Source organism: Pseudophryne corroboree, chromosome 3, assembly GCF_028390025.1.
Source record: "Pseudophryne corroboree isolate aPseCor3 chromosome 3, aPseCor3.hap2, whole genome shotgun sequence".
Taxonomy (NCBI): Eukaryota; Metazoa; Chordata; class Amphibia; order Anura; family Myobatrachidae; genus Pseudophryne; species Pseudophryne corroboree.
In genome coordinates, this window is record NC_086446.1 from 384625954 (window position 1) to 384638936 (window position 12983).

General features: G+C 48.3%; 1 protein-coding gene and 1 long non-coding RNA gene across 10 annotated transcripts in view; one reads left to right on the top strand and one right to left on the bottom strand.

Annotated features, from left to right (window-relative positions):
- TANC2 (tetratricopeptide repeat, ankyrin repeat and coiled-coil containing 2) overlaps positions 1-12983 on the bottom strand; it is a 1023243-nt gene that overhangs the window by 679629 nt on the left and 330631 nt on the right. The gene's annotated exons all lie outside the window — the stretch shown is intronic.
- The window catches only part of LOC135055673 (uncharacterized), a 261242-nt gene continuing 254950 nt past the window's right edge, over positions 6692-12983 (top strand). For all 4 annotated transcript variants that reach the window (XR_010243788.1, XR_010243790.1, XR_010243789.1 and 1 more), the window contains exons 1-2: positions 6692-6820; positions 8777-8843. This is a non-coding gene — a long non-coding RNA (uncharacterized LOC135055673). The remainder of the gene's footprint in view (positions 6821-8776; positions 8844-12983) is intronic.

Here is a 12983-nt window from a genome sequence, read left to right on the forward strand (position 1 = left end):
CGAGCAGATAGTCACCGCCCATAGGGGAGTGTATTTTCGCTTTGCAAGTGTGCGATCACATGTGCAGCCGCCCTGTACAAAAAAGTTTTGTGCAGTTTATGAGTAGCCCAAAACTTACTCAGCTTCTGCGATCACTTCAGTCTGTCTGGGGCCGGAATTGACGTCAGACACCCGCCCTGCAAACGCTTGGACACCCCTGCGTTTTTCCAAACACTCCCAGAAAACAGTCAGTTGACACCCACAAAAGCTCTCTTCCTGTCAATCGCCTTGCGATCGGTTGTGCAAACGGATTTGTCGTAAAATCCATCGCTGGGCAACGATCCGCTTTGTACTTGTACGACGCGCATGCGCGTTGTGGTGCATGTGCAGTTCTGACCTGATCGCAGAAAAAAAACTTAGCGTGCGATCAGGTCTGAATGACCCCCTTAGTGCCTAAACCTAACCCCTCCCTTTCCGCAGCCTAATCCTAACCCTTAGTGCCTAAATGTAAACTCCCCTCCACGCAGCCTAACTCTTCCCCCCCCCCCCCCCCCCACCCCTCCACAGTCTAACCCTAACACCTCACCCCCCAGTCATGCCTAAACCCAATCCTAACCCCCCCCCCCCCCCCCCTTTCCCGGCTGCCAAATCTTAACCCTCCGGGCTATACTTACCTTTGGGATTCCGGAGCGGGAGGCTGACCTGGTTTGGATTCTGGCGTTGGTGTTGGATACCCGACAACCGCCAGAACACAGTCATCAGTATTTGGACTGCCAGGATCTTGAACATATACCGCTTATACAGTATATACTGTATTTCTAAACGCACATTACATATGCACAAGAGGACAGTTAAACATTCTTTCAAAGAACAATTAACTTTAAATAAACTTAGAGAACATAAACAAGGAACCAAATACATGTCATGCACATATAAAAGTACAGTATTATTAACATTATCGAAATAAAAAAAAAATATGACTGGTAATTAACAGTAACAATTTCTATGTGTAATGGAAGTTTAGCTATTTTTAATTTATGCTTAGAATGCATAGCACTGACCTCCTACATGGTGACACTATTCTATGTACAGTATCCACCACCCTGTACACTTCCAGTATGTCATTTATGAGCACAGAAATCGCCACCTCTAACCCCTGATCCCTTGTTCCAGAGCTTCTGAAATCTCCCATACTCACTTATGCAGTTATCGGATATACCGCTGAAGGGAAACACACAGAATATTCCATGACGAAGCAATGTTGTTCTTTACACAGGACTGAATGCAGAGTTTACTCAACTTGCAACTGTAGAAACCAGCATATGTTCAGCGAAATGTGAGCTGCTACATTTTCTCTCTGCTGCCTTTGAAAACAATGGTGTTGTGGCTGCTTGGTCAGTCCTGAGAGCAACAAACCAGAGTTGCCAGTTTTGTCATTCTGTTTTAACCATTTCACTTTCAGATCTCTAAAAAGGACCTTACTATAAAGGAGAGAAAAATAAAAACTGTACAATGCAGACACTGATGATCTCTTGTGTTGCAGACTTAAGGGGGGTACTCACGGAGCGATCGCTGCTTAAAATCTAAGCAATCTGACTAGATTGCTTAGATCGCTCCGTGTGTACCCCTCACAGTGATAGCGATGCGCAACCCCGCGCATCGCTAACGCTGCTGCTAGATTGGCCTGCTAGATTGCAGGCCAATCTAGCAGGTCGCTCACTTCACCTGTTGGGTGAAATGAGCCCCCCCCCCGTCTCCCCCCTGCACGCTCAGCACACATCGCGCTGTGCTGAGCGGCAGGAGAGATGTGTGCTGAGCGGTTCGCTCAGCACACATCTCTCCCGCATCGGCTGGTGAGTACTGGCCTTAAGGGCCTAATTCAGTAAGGATTGCAAATTCTGCTAATTAGCAGAATTTGCAATACTATTGCTAGAATGCTGGAGGCCGCTCATAGCAGGGCAAGGCCGCCCAGCATACTGCCCGCCGCCTCCCCCCTCTTCAACAAGCAGAAATTGCGAACGCATTGCAATTTCTGCTTGTTAGCAGAAACAGAGGATGCCTGATGCCGGCGCAGCTTAGATGCAGGAGGCCCGCCGCCATGTTTTCGATTGCGGCGGCTTCGGGGACACGATCACGCCCACACCACCCCATGTTTGTGCCGCACCACCCCGCAATGCTTAGCCTCCGCCCTGGAAACGGAGCGTTGACCCAACCACCACCCAGCGACTGCCTCTGCCTGATTGACAGGCAGATGCGATCACATTTTCTGCCCCCCCCCCCCCGCATAAAGTACGGATGCCTGCGCCTGCAGGGCGATCGTAATAATTCCGGTTGGATCGCGATTTGCGATCCAACCTGAATAAGCCCCTAAATACTGTCATTACTGAAAAGATATTTCAAATAATGTATTAGTGTAATGTCGTGAAGGGTGACACTACTGCTAAATCCTTTTTGATCCTGCGCAATTAAAGCTTTAAAAAGCAGATAATTTTGAAAAAAATCTAGGTCTCATCCTGTAGAAACCATCAGTGTACTGCAGCACTGATCTACACAAAGTAACTAAGGCCTCTGGCTCAGAAAGCAATAATGCAGCTGCCACTCAAGTGTAAGTGTAGTTATGTAAAGAATGCAAGGCTTGTATCATGCATACTAAAGATACCCGCCCAATGCTTATTTTCACTTGCTAGCAACAGCAGTATGTATGCATGAATATACATATTTCTGCACACACACATACAGTATATATATATATATATATATATATATATATACAAATAGAGAATTCAGCACTCACCATAGCAAGCTCACTTGTCCTCACAACATCAATAAATAAATGATGGGGGTTTAGTTAGTGAATTGGCCAATGCACGGCAGCCTGCATACCGCTCGCCAAGGTACCCCACCTTCATATATTTGTTTGTATATTATGGGGTTAATCTTTGGTTAACTCTTATTAACCGTGGTCATAGGCCTTTTCATGCACCCCTGTGTAATCTCAATTGTTCTAAATGTTGTGAGGACAAGTGAGCTTGCTATGGTGAGTGCTGAATTCTCTATTTGTATGTATTTGGGTAGGTGGCCATGGGCTGCATGCACCCCACCCCATGAGTGGTGAGTGCAGACACTGCACCCCACTTCTGGGGTGGCGAGTGCCGTGGTTTTCTATATTTGTTTGTATATATATATATATATATATATATAAAATTATTTTTTGTATAATAGAGGGCTAAAGCTGCTCCTCACTTCAGTTATGTGCATCGGCGGCCACTAGAGACTGCCACACGGACCAAATGACTCACAGGTGAAAGTGATACTGCAGGGAGATGTTACAGCCTTCTACCCTGCTGCTGCTAATATTAATAAAACCATACCTCCCAACTTGTCAACGTAGATAATCGGGACTCACTTGGTGAAGCTGTGGGCTGCACGGGAATTGGGCATGGCCTCGGATGGGAAGGGTGTGGCTTTAGCCTAGTGGGAATGGCCCTGAGGCATGGATCCTTTTTCCGTCATTTTGGGGGCATGCAAAGCACTTCTCGAGCAGCTGGACAGCCCCCTGCTCACCTCCCATCAATGAATAGATGCCGTGTGCATGTATTCAGAGATCACTGGTTGCTTTGCTCACCCAACTGCGGGACACTGCGTCCCGCAGTTGGGACAGCAGGACAGTATCCGAATAGTGGGACTTTCCTGCTGGAGTCAGGACAGTTGGGAGTTATGATAATACTGCTCTGACTGTTTCACACTGACTGCATAAATGAGAGAGGGGGCTGGGGCAGAAGGAGAATGGGCGGTAGCGTTGGGGCAGAAAGGGGCTGAGGAGAGAGAGAGAGAGAGACAGTGGTGAATAGGGAAAGAGAGAGAGTGGTGTGGTAGAGGCAGACAGGGAAAGTGAGAGAGAGGCGCATATTTTTTCAATACAGTCACCTATGTGGTGGTGGTGCAGCTTGCTACTGGAGGGCGCCCGTCAGAGCTCCGTTCTGGACATGGACACACACACATAATGTACTCTACACCCCCCACCGTATACTGCCCTTATATACACTGCACCCCCTAACCTCTTCCATATTCTGCAACCCCCACCACATACTGCCCCTATATGCACTCCAAAATAGTGCCCCCTATATACAGGGCAGGGGCATATCTAGAGAGGACGAGGCCAGCGTGCATGTTCCACAAGGGCCCCTTCCTAGCTACCTGGCGGCAGTGCTGTGACTCTGGGCACTAGGGTGCCTAGCACTGTCCCAGAATCTAGAGCACAAGCACAGATCTCCGGAAAAATGGTGCGGCGGCCATTTTTCCAGTGATTTTCCTACTGAGCATGCGCAAAACACCGGTGATGCACTGCTTCTTTGCCGTGGGACTCCGGAGGGTAAGTATTACAAATAATAGGTGAAGGGTGTGCGGTGTGGGCGCCCCTGGACCCGTGCACACCGCAGCCATTATAAGTACCCCAGTGATACAGGGCACCCCACTCCTACATACAGTATACTGCTCCCACCATATACGAATATGCTGCAACCCCAGGTTACATGCCATCCCAGGACTCAGCAACAAGTAGTAGCAGTAACCAGGAAACGGATGCAGGAACCACCAGACTGTCCCACAGGTCTCAAAGCGGAGGCACCGGGGACATGTGCCGCCACTTACAGATGGGAAAGAAAGTGAATCAATCTTGTAGGAAAGAGCGAGACCCTCTGTGGGGTGAGCAATGCAGTGACCGGGAGGAGGAGGGGTCGTTGCTGGGGATGCAGATAATGGGGGTGAGGAGGAGGCACATAACCAGCTCAGCTGCATATATATATATATATATATATATATATATATATATATATGGGAGGAAGACTGTGAGGACCGGCACTCCCCCTCCAAGGCTCAGTGCTTAGGTGCCATCTCAGATGAAGATGGATAGTGGAAGACAAAACAAGCGGCACTCTAAGTCTGTCTGAAAATCAAGTGTATTTCACTCGAGTAGTGATCCGACGTTTCGGGGTCCAATCGCCCCTTGACAAAGGGGCGCTTGGACCCCGAAACGTCGGATCACTACTCGAGTGAAATACACTTGATTTTCAGACAGACTTAGAGTGCCGCTTGTTTTGTCTTCCACTATATATATATATATATATATATATATATATATATATATACACACATACATACACACACACACACACACACACACACACAAACACACACACATACATGTATACACATACATACATACATACATACACATACATACATACATACTGCGCACCAGTGGAGGGGCAGGGTCCTATGCTCGCCCCTCTTACACAGACCCTCCGACCAGCTGCTGTTGGCTACTGGTGTCCTCACTGTATCTGCATTCCCTGCGTCCAGTGGTGCAAGCAGACTAAATTTCTTAGAGGTGCTGTTTGCGCACACTGAAAAAATAGGTGTGGCAATTGAAAAAAGGATCATGTCAACATGAGACACGCCACCCATTTCTCATCACTCTGTGAGCATTCCTATCCAATCCATATGCAGCTTACCTATATGGTGGTTTCTCGCAATGGGGAACCTCTGAAGAAATGTACAATGCATCCAGAAAGTATTCACAGCGCTTCACTTTTTCCACATTTTTGTATGTTATAGCCTTATTCCAAAATGGAATAAATAATTTTTTTCCCTCCCAATTCTACATACAATACCCCATAATGACAACGTGAAAAAGTTTTTTTTGGGGATTTTTGCAAATTTATTAAAAATAAAAAACTAAGAAATCACATGTACATAATTATTCACAGCCTTTGCTCAATACTTTGATGATGCACCTTTGGCAGCAATTACAGCCTCATGTCGTTTTGAATATGATGCCACAAGCTTGGGACACCTATCTTTGGCCAGTTTCGCCCATTCCTCTTTGCAGCACCTCTCAAGCTCCATCAGGTTGGATGGGAAGCGTCAGTGCACAGCCATTTTCAGATCTGTCCAGAGATATTCAATCGGCTTCAAGTCTGGGCTCTGGCTGGGCCACTCAAGGATATTCCCAGAGTTGTCCTGAAGGCACTTCTTTGATATCTTGGCTGTGTGCTTAGGGTCGTTGTCCTGCTGAAAGCGGAACCGTTGCCCCAGTCTGAGGTCAAGAGTGCTCTGGAGCAGGTTTTCATCCAGGATGTCTCTGTACATTGCTGCACTCATCTTTCCCTCTATCCTGACTTATCTCCCAGTTCCTGACGCTGAAAAACATTCCCACAGCATGATGCTGCCACCACCATGCTTCACTGTAGGGATGATATTGGCCTGGTAACGAGCAGTACTTGGTTTCCTCCATGACGTCTGGCAGTCATGCCAAAGAGCAGAGCCGGCGCAATCCGCTCAGCAAGGTCCGTAAAGCAGGGAGGCGCCAGGATCGAGAGGCGCTCTCCCCGCTCTGCTGCTTTGCTGATGCGCCGTGTTGCTTCTGGCTGCCACTGTGACAGGCAGCGGCGCCGCAAGTGTGAACAGAAGCTCTTCTGTCACTAAGTCACTGTGACAGCGTGAGCTCCTAGCGTGAGTCAGCTCCCCCTCCCTCTCCTCCTTGCTCCTCCCCATGTCAGTGGAAGACAGGCAGGAGCATCGCCTCCCCCAACTCCTCTCTTCCCTCCCCTATGTCACTGAAGATGTAGCAGGTCTTCGGCACCGCCCCCCTCTCTCCCCTTCCATCAGTTATTACGGAGTCAAACAGGAGACACCACAGGAAGTTAGGAAGTCACATGATATACATGTGACTGTGTGTGCACTGTCTGGAGGAGCAAGCTGTCGTGAGGAGAGGAGGAGCAGCCAGCCAGTGTGACAGCCTGGAGCACTAGCCACCAGCTACAGAGGAGCTGACACTCAGGTAAAGTCTGCTGCTGATAAACAAAGGAAGGAGAGGGGGGGGGGGGGGGGTTTGTATCCTAGTCATGTGTCAGGGGAGGGGGGTAGTTGTATCCTAGCCATGTGTCTGGGGGCTGGGGGGGGTTGTATCCTATTCATGTGGCTGGGGGGGGGGGGGCAGCTGTATCCTATTCATGTGGCTGGGGGGGTAGTTGTATCCTGTTCATGTGGCTGGGGAGGGGGGGTAGTTGCATCCTGTTCATGTGTCTGGGGAGGGGGGGGTAGTATTATATTCATGTATGCATGTTGCGGGGAAGGGGGGTAGTATATTTGTGTGTGCCGGGGAAGGGGTTAGTATTATATTCATGTATGCATGTGCTGGGGAAGGGGGATAGTATCATATTCGTGTGTGCCAGGGAGGGGGTGTCATATTAATTTGTGCTGGGGTGTGGCAAATAAAGTGTGTGCTGCAGGTGGGGGAGGGGTCAGAAGTGGCATATTTACAGCATGTTGCGGGCTGGGTTTTCTGCTTTGAAGCGTTGCGAGGAAAGAAAAAGGGAAATGTTCATCTGCTTTGGCGCTCTGCTGTCATCTGTTCCCCGCTGCTGCGCTCTCTGATCATTGGGCCAGCTCCAGCATGTGTAGTGTGTGCGGACAAAGAGTCTGCAGGGTAGTGGCAGTGTTGTGTGTGTGGGGTTCAGGGTAGCGGCGGTAGTGTGTGTGCAGGGAGAGGGGTGCAGGGTAGCAGCGGTAGTGTGCGTGCGTAGAGAGGGGGTGCACAGTAGCAGCAATAGTGTAATGTACTGTGTGTGTGTAGAGGGATGCAGGGTAGCAGCGGTAGTGTGTGTGTGTGTGTGTGTGTGTGTGTGTGTGTGTGTGTGTGTGTGGAGAGGGGTGCAGGGTAGCAGCGGTAGTGTGTGTGTGTGTGTGTGTGGAGAGGGATGCAGGGTAGCATCGGTAGTGTAATGTAGAGTGTGTGTGTGTGTGTGTGTGTGTGTGGAGAGGGGTGCAGGGTAGCAGCGGTAGTGTGTGTGTGTGGAGAGGGGTGCAGGGTAGCAGCGGTAGTGTGTGTGTGTGTGTGTGTGTGGAGAGGGGTGCAGGGTAGCAGCGGTAGTGTAATGTAGTGTGTGTGTGTGTGTGTGTGTGTGTGTGTGTGGAGAGGTGTGCAGGGTAGCAGCGGTAGTGTGTGTGTGTGTGTGTGTGTGTGTGTGTGTGTGTGTGTGTGTGGAGAGGGGTGCAAGGTAGCAGCGGTAGTATATTGTAATGTGTGTGTGGAGAGGTGTGCAGGGTAGCAGCGGTAGTGTAATGTAATGTGTGTGTGAAGAGGTGTGCAGGGTAGCAGCGGTAGTGTAATGTAGTGTGTGTGTGTGTGTGTGTGTGTGTGTGTGTGTGTGTGTGGAGAGGGGTGCAGGGTAGCAGCGGTAGTGTGTGTGTGTGTGGAGAGGGGTGCAGGGTAGCATTGGTAGTGTAATGTAGTGTGTGTGTGTGTGGAGAGGGGTGCAGGGTAGCAGCGGTAGTGTAATGTAGTGTGTGTGTGTGTGTGTGTGTGTGGAGAGGTGTGCAGGGTAGCAGCGGTAGTGTGTGTGTGTGTGTGTGTGTGTGTGTGTGTGTGTGTGTGGAGAGGGGTGCAGGGTAGCAGCGGTAGTGTAATGTAATGTGTGTGTGAAGAGGTGTGCAGGGTAGCAGCGGTAGTGTGTCTGTGTGTGTGTGGAGAGGGGTGCAGGGTAGCAGCGGTAGTGTAATGTAATGTGTGTGTGTGTGGAGAGGTGTGCAGGATAGCAGCGGTAGTGTATTGTAATGTGTGTGTGGAGAGGGGTGCAGGGTAGCAACGGTAGTGTAATGTAGTGTGTGTGTGGAGAGGGGTGCAGGGTAGCAGCGGTAGTGTAGTGTGTGGGGAGGGAGGTTCAGGGTATTGGCTGCAGTGTATTGTGTGTGGAGGAGGAGGAGGTATAGTATGTACCTGTCCTGTGCCCGACAGGTCCCTGGAAAATTGCTCTGTGACGCTGAAGAAGAAGAGAACTGCAGGAGAGGCAGTGTTGCGGAAGGTAATTAAAGACTAAATAAGCTAATTAGAAAATTCCAATTGCTTAATTAGTTATTGGGAAGATTACCACAGCAGTTCATAACAATTCCGACCATTTTTCCTAAAGATATAGATTTCTAGGAAAAACTGTCTTGAAGACATTCCTGATTGTATGGGATGTCCCAAAGCGGTTAGACATGAAACATATAGAGTTTGGACATGGTAGAACTCTCCCAATAGTTACTGTGTATACTTTACACACCATACACACTTAAGGGCCCTACACATTTAACGATCCGCCGCCGAGCTGCCCGATGGCGGATAAGGCCGCCTGGCGGCGACCCGGAGGGGGGGGGGGGGGGGGGAGTGAGGTTTCTTTACTTCCCCGTCACCATAGCACAGCAGACAAATATGGACGAGATCATCCATATTGGCCTGCATGTAGAAGCGACGGGGCACCAGCGATGAACGAGCGCGGGGCCGCGCATCATTCATCGCTGGTGCCTACACACACTGAAAGATATGAACGGTATCTCGTTCATTAATGAACGAGATCGTTCATATCTTTTACTTATGTCGCCCAGTGTGTAGGGCCCAATATACCATCATCTTCTCCCCACTGCTTTCAATGGTTCTGCTGTCCCACTGCTTATTTGGTTACGATGACTGCTTATGATTTGTACTGTAAGTCACTTTTTTCTTGTTCTGCTTTATGCTGTTCCTGTTTATTAACTTTGTAAGGTAGTGCAAACCCTTTGTTGTGCCATACAAGTAAATGATGATAATAGTAAAGGATATGGAAGTATTTGTAGCAATGTTTTCAGGAGTTATATAGCCCCAGTAGCTGACACCATCTTTATATAGCGATAGTTATTGTAGCCTGTGGGCTACATTTCACAAAATTTACCTGGAGAGGGATTTGTAGGATCTGCTGCTCCCCTCCTCCTGCTCCAAATTTGGCTCTTTGTAGTGGATGGGGAATGAGAAGCTCTGACGTTTTGTCCCAGGCAAGTAGACGGATTTAACTAGGGGTTGCAGCACGCCCTGTAAAATCTGCCGCCTGCAGGTGGACGTGCGGTGAGGTAAATTGCTCAGGTGGCACTATCTAGCACCAGAGCCAGATTTACACAATATATGAGCCCTAGGGTTCATGTGGGCATTATACACAGGTGCAGCAGTATATATTGCTGGAAATCTGGTGAGTTTTGATCAGAGATGTGCGGAAAAGATAGGCAGGGGCGGCACTTTCGTAACTTTCACAGATTTTTTACTTCAGAGTTTTGACTATAAAAATTATTAGAATAATACAAAAAGATATTTCTTATATCTTATTTGTAATTTTCATATACTTTATATAGTCAAAACTTTGTCTTATATGTTAGTATGACAGGAAAGGCTCTGCCCTCCTGCCTCACCTCTCTGCACGTCACTGCCTCCCCATCACCTATCTCTCCTGTCACCCAGTGATTCTCACCATTTCCCTGTCACCTCTCTCTCCTGTCACCCTGTGATTCTCACCATTTCCCTGTCACCTCTCTCTCCTGTCACCCACTGACTCTCACCCTCTCCCTGTCATCCTGTTTTCACCCTCTGCTGGTCACTCTCTACCTCTCATTGTCACCTCCCTTCCCCCTGTAGTAAGCCTTAAAAGTGGAGACAGATAAATAGTGATAAAGTATCAGCTAACCAGCTCCTACTGTAACTGTCATTTTTCAAACACATCCTGTAACATGTCAGTTAGGAGCTGGTTGGCTGGTACTTTATCCATCTTCACATTATCACCTTTTACGGCTTACTAAATTTGAGCCAATGACTATGATGCGGCAGTAGTAGGGCGCAAAATTTATAGTTTGCAGGAGGGCGCCAAACACTCTAGCACCGGGCCCTGCCAAAGAGTTCAATCTTTGTCTCATCAGACCAGAGAATTTTGTTTCTCATGGTCTGAGAGTCCTTCAGGTGCATTTTGGCAAACTCCAGGCGGCCTGCCATATGCTTTTTACTAAGAAGTAGCTTCCGTCTGCCACTCTACCATACAGGCCTGATAAGTGGATTGCTGCCGAGATGGTTGTCCTTCTGGAAGGTTCTCCTCTCTCCACAGAGGAATGCTGTAGCTCTGACAGAGTGACCATTAGTTCTTGGTCACCTTCCTGACTAGGGCCCTTCTTCCCCAATCACTCAGTTTAGACGGCCAGCCAGCTCTAGGAAGAGTCCTGGTGGTTCCGAACTACGTGCATTTATGGATGATGGAGGCCACTGTACTCTTCAAAGCAGCAGATATTTTTCTGTGTACCCTTCCCCAGATTTGTGCCTCGAGACTATCCTGTCTCAGAGGTCTACAGAAAATTCCTTTGACTTCATGCTTGGTTTGTGCTCAGACATGCACTGGAAAGTGTGAGACCTTATATAGACAGGTGTGTGCATTTCCAAATCATATTTAATCAACTAAATTTATGGACTCCAATTAAGTCGTAGGAACATTTCAGGAAACAAGATGCACCTGAGCTCCATTTTGAGCTTCATGGCAAAGGCTGTGAATACTCATGTACATGTGATTTCTTAGTTTTTTTATTTTTAATAAACTTATGGGGCGTAATAAGGCTGTAACATAAAAAAATGTGGAAAAAGTGAAGCGCTGTGAATACTTTCCGGATGCACCGTATCTTCCCTGGGCACACACAAGATGATTTATGAGTGAGTTTTATCATATGCAACAAGTTTTAAAACTAATTGTATTTGATAAATTATGCTCCAGCCAATCAGCTACCAACTGTCATTTTTCAAACATGACAGTTAAGGAGCTGATTGGCTGGAGCATGATTTATCATACACAACGAGTTTTAAACTTTGTTGTGTATGATACAACTTGGTGATAAATTAGCCCCACAGTGTCTTCAGTCAGTGTTCACTATTCATTTAGGAGGAGATAACATATTCCAGAAGATGCCTGTTTATGTAGGAGTACAACTAAGGTCACCATCATACAACAGAGGTTCAGCTAGACTCATGCCACCTGTGTCACCTCCTCCCACTTGCGTCTCTCAGCCATACCATCATCCAGGGCCAGGTGAAGGCTTATGGGTGACCAATGGCAACTGAGTTGTGGGGTCCACCCCCAAAAAAAATAGCTTCTCACCCAGCACCCCCCCCCCCCCCCCAAATATAGTCACAGTGCCCCCTATGCATGATACACAGTGCAGTCCCCCCACCCCCCACCTCATGGAATACTCCGGTCTCTGTGTTCTTTTGCATGCACTGTGCATATAGCCCAGAGTGGATCCCAAGTCCCTGCATCAGCGCCACGAACGTGAAGTGTCACGTGACACTGGAGAGGCTACTAGGGAGCCGTTCTGTGCCGTTTGTATGCACAATGCATGTAGAATGTAGATCTGCGGCAGCCACTGCCATCATAGTGCTGCGGATGTCCCTGCAATCATATCCCCCCTGCATCTCTCACCATCACTCTCACTTTGCGTCTCTCAGCCTCCCCCCTTCATTCTGTGTCTCTCAGTCTCCCCTCTTCATTATGTGTATCTCAGCCCATTCACTGGCAGTCGCCCTCACCTCTGCCTTCTTAAACTATAGGCAGACGGTGAGGCCAGGCAAACGCCGCAGGAAGTACACAGCAGGGCAGGCTCTTCTATGCGCCAGGACAGGGAGTGTGACGTGACGTCGCATTGCACTCACAGCAGCCCTGGCTAAATGGAAGGAGGGGTCATGCCACAGAGCACTGTAGATTTCTTTGCTGGAGTAGTTAGACCTAAAAGCGGCAGCAAGGTGGTTAGGCAGTATGGCGTACCGGCTGCTGATTGCTTAATGGTACGCCATACCGGCCCGTATCGCCATACTTACACCACTGCATGAATCCAAATGCGTCTGTGTGCAATAGGAATTGGGATGCATGCACAGTACTTAAAACATCGGCCACTAGTATGTATATTGGCTTAGCGTGCGACTCAGAATCATGCCTGTAATTATTTGCTTTTACCAACTAACAGATGCCCCTTCCCAATCTGACAGCAAATGGACCAGGTGTAAAGGCATAAAATTTTATTTTATCACACACTGATACTGTATATTACAAGGAAAAATACCTGTTTTTATATATTCGCAATCTACACAGAGTAACACTGCTCATATACTAGCTATACCAGTACAGACATTG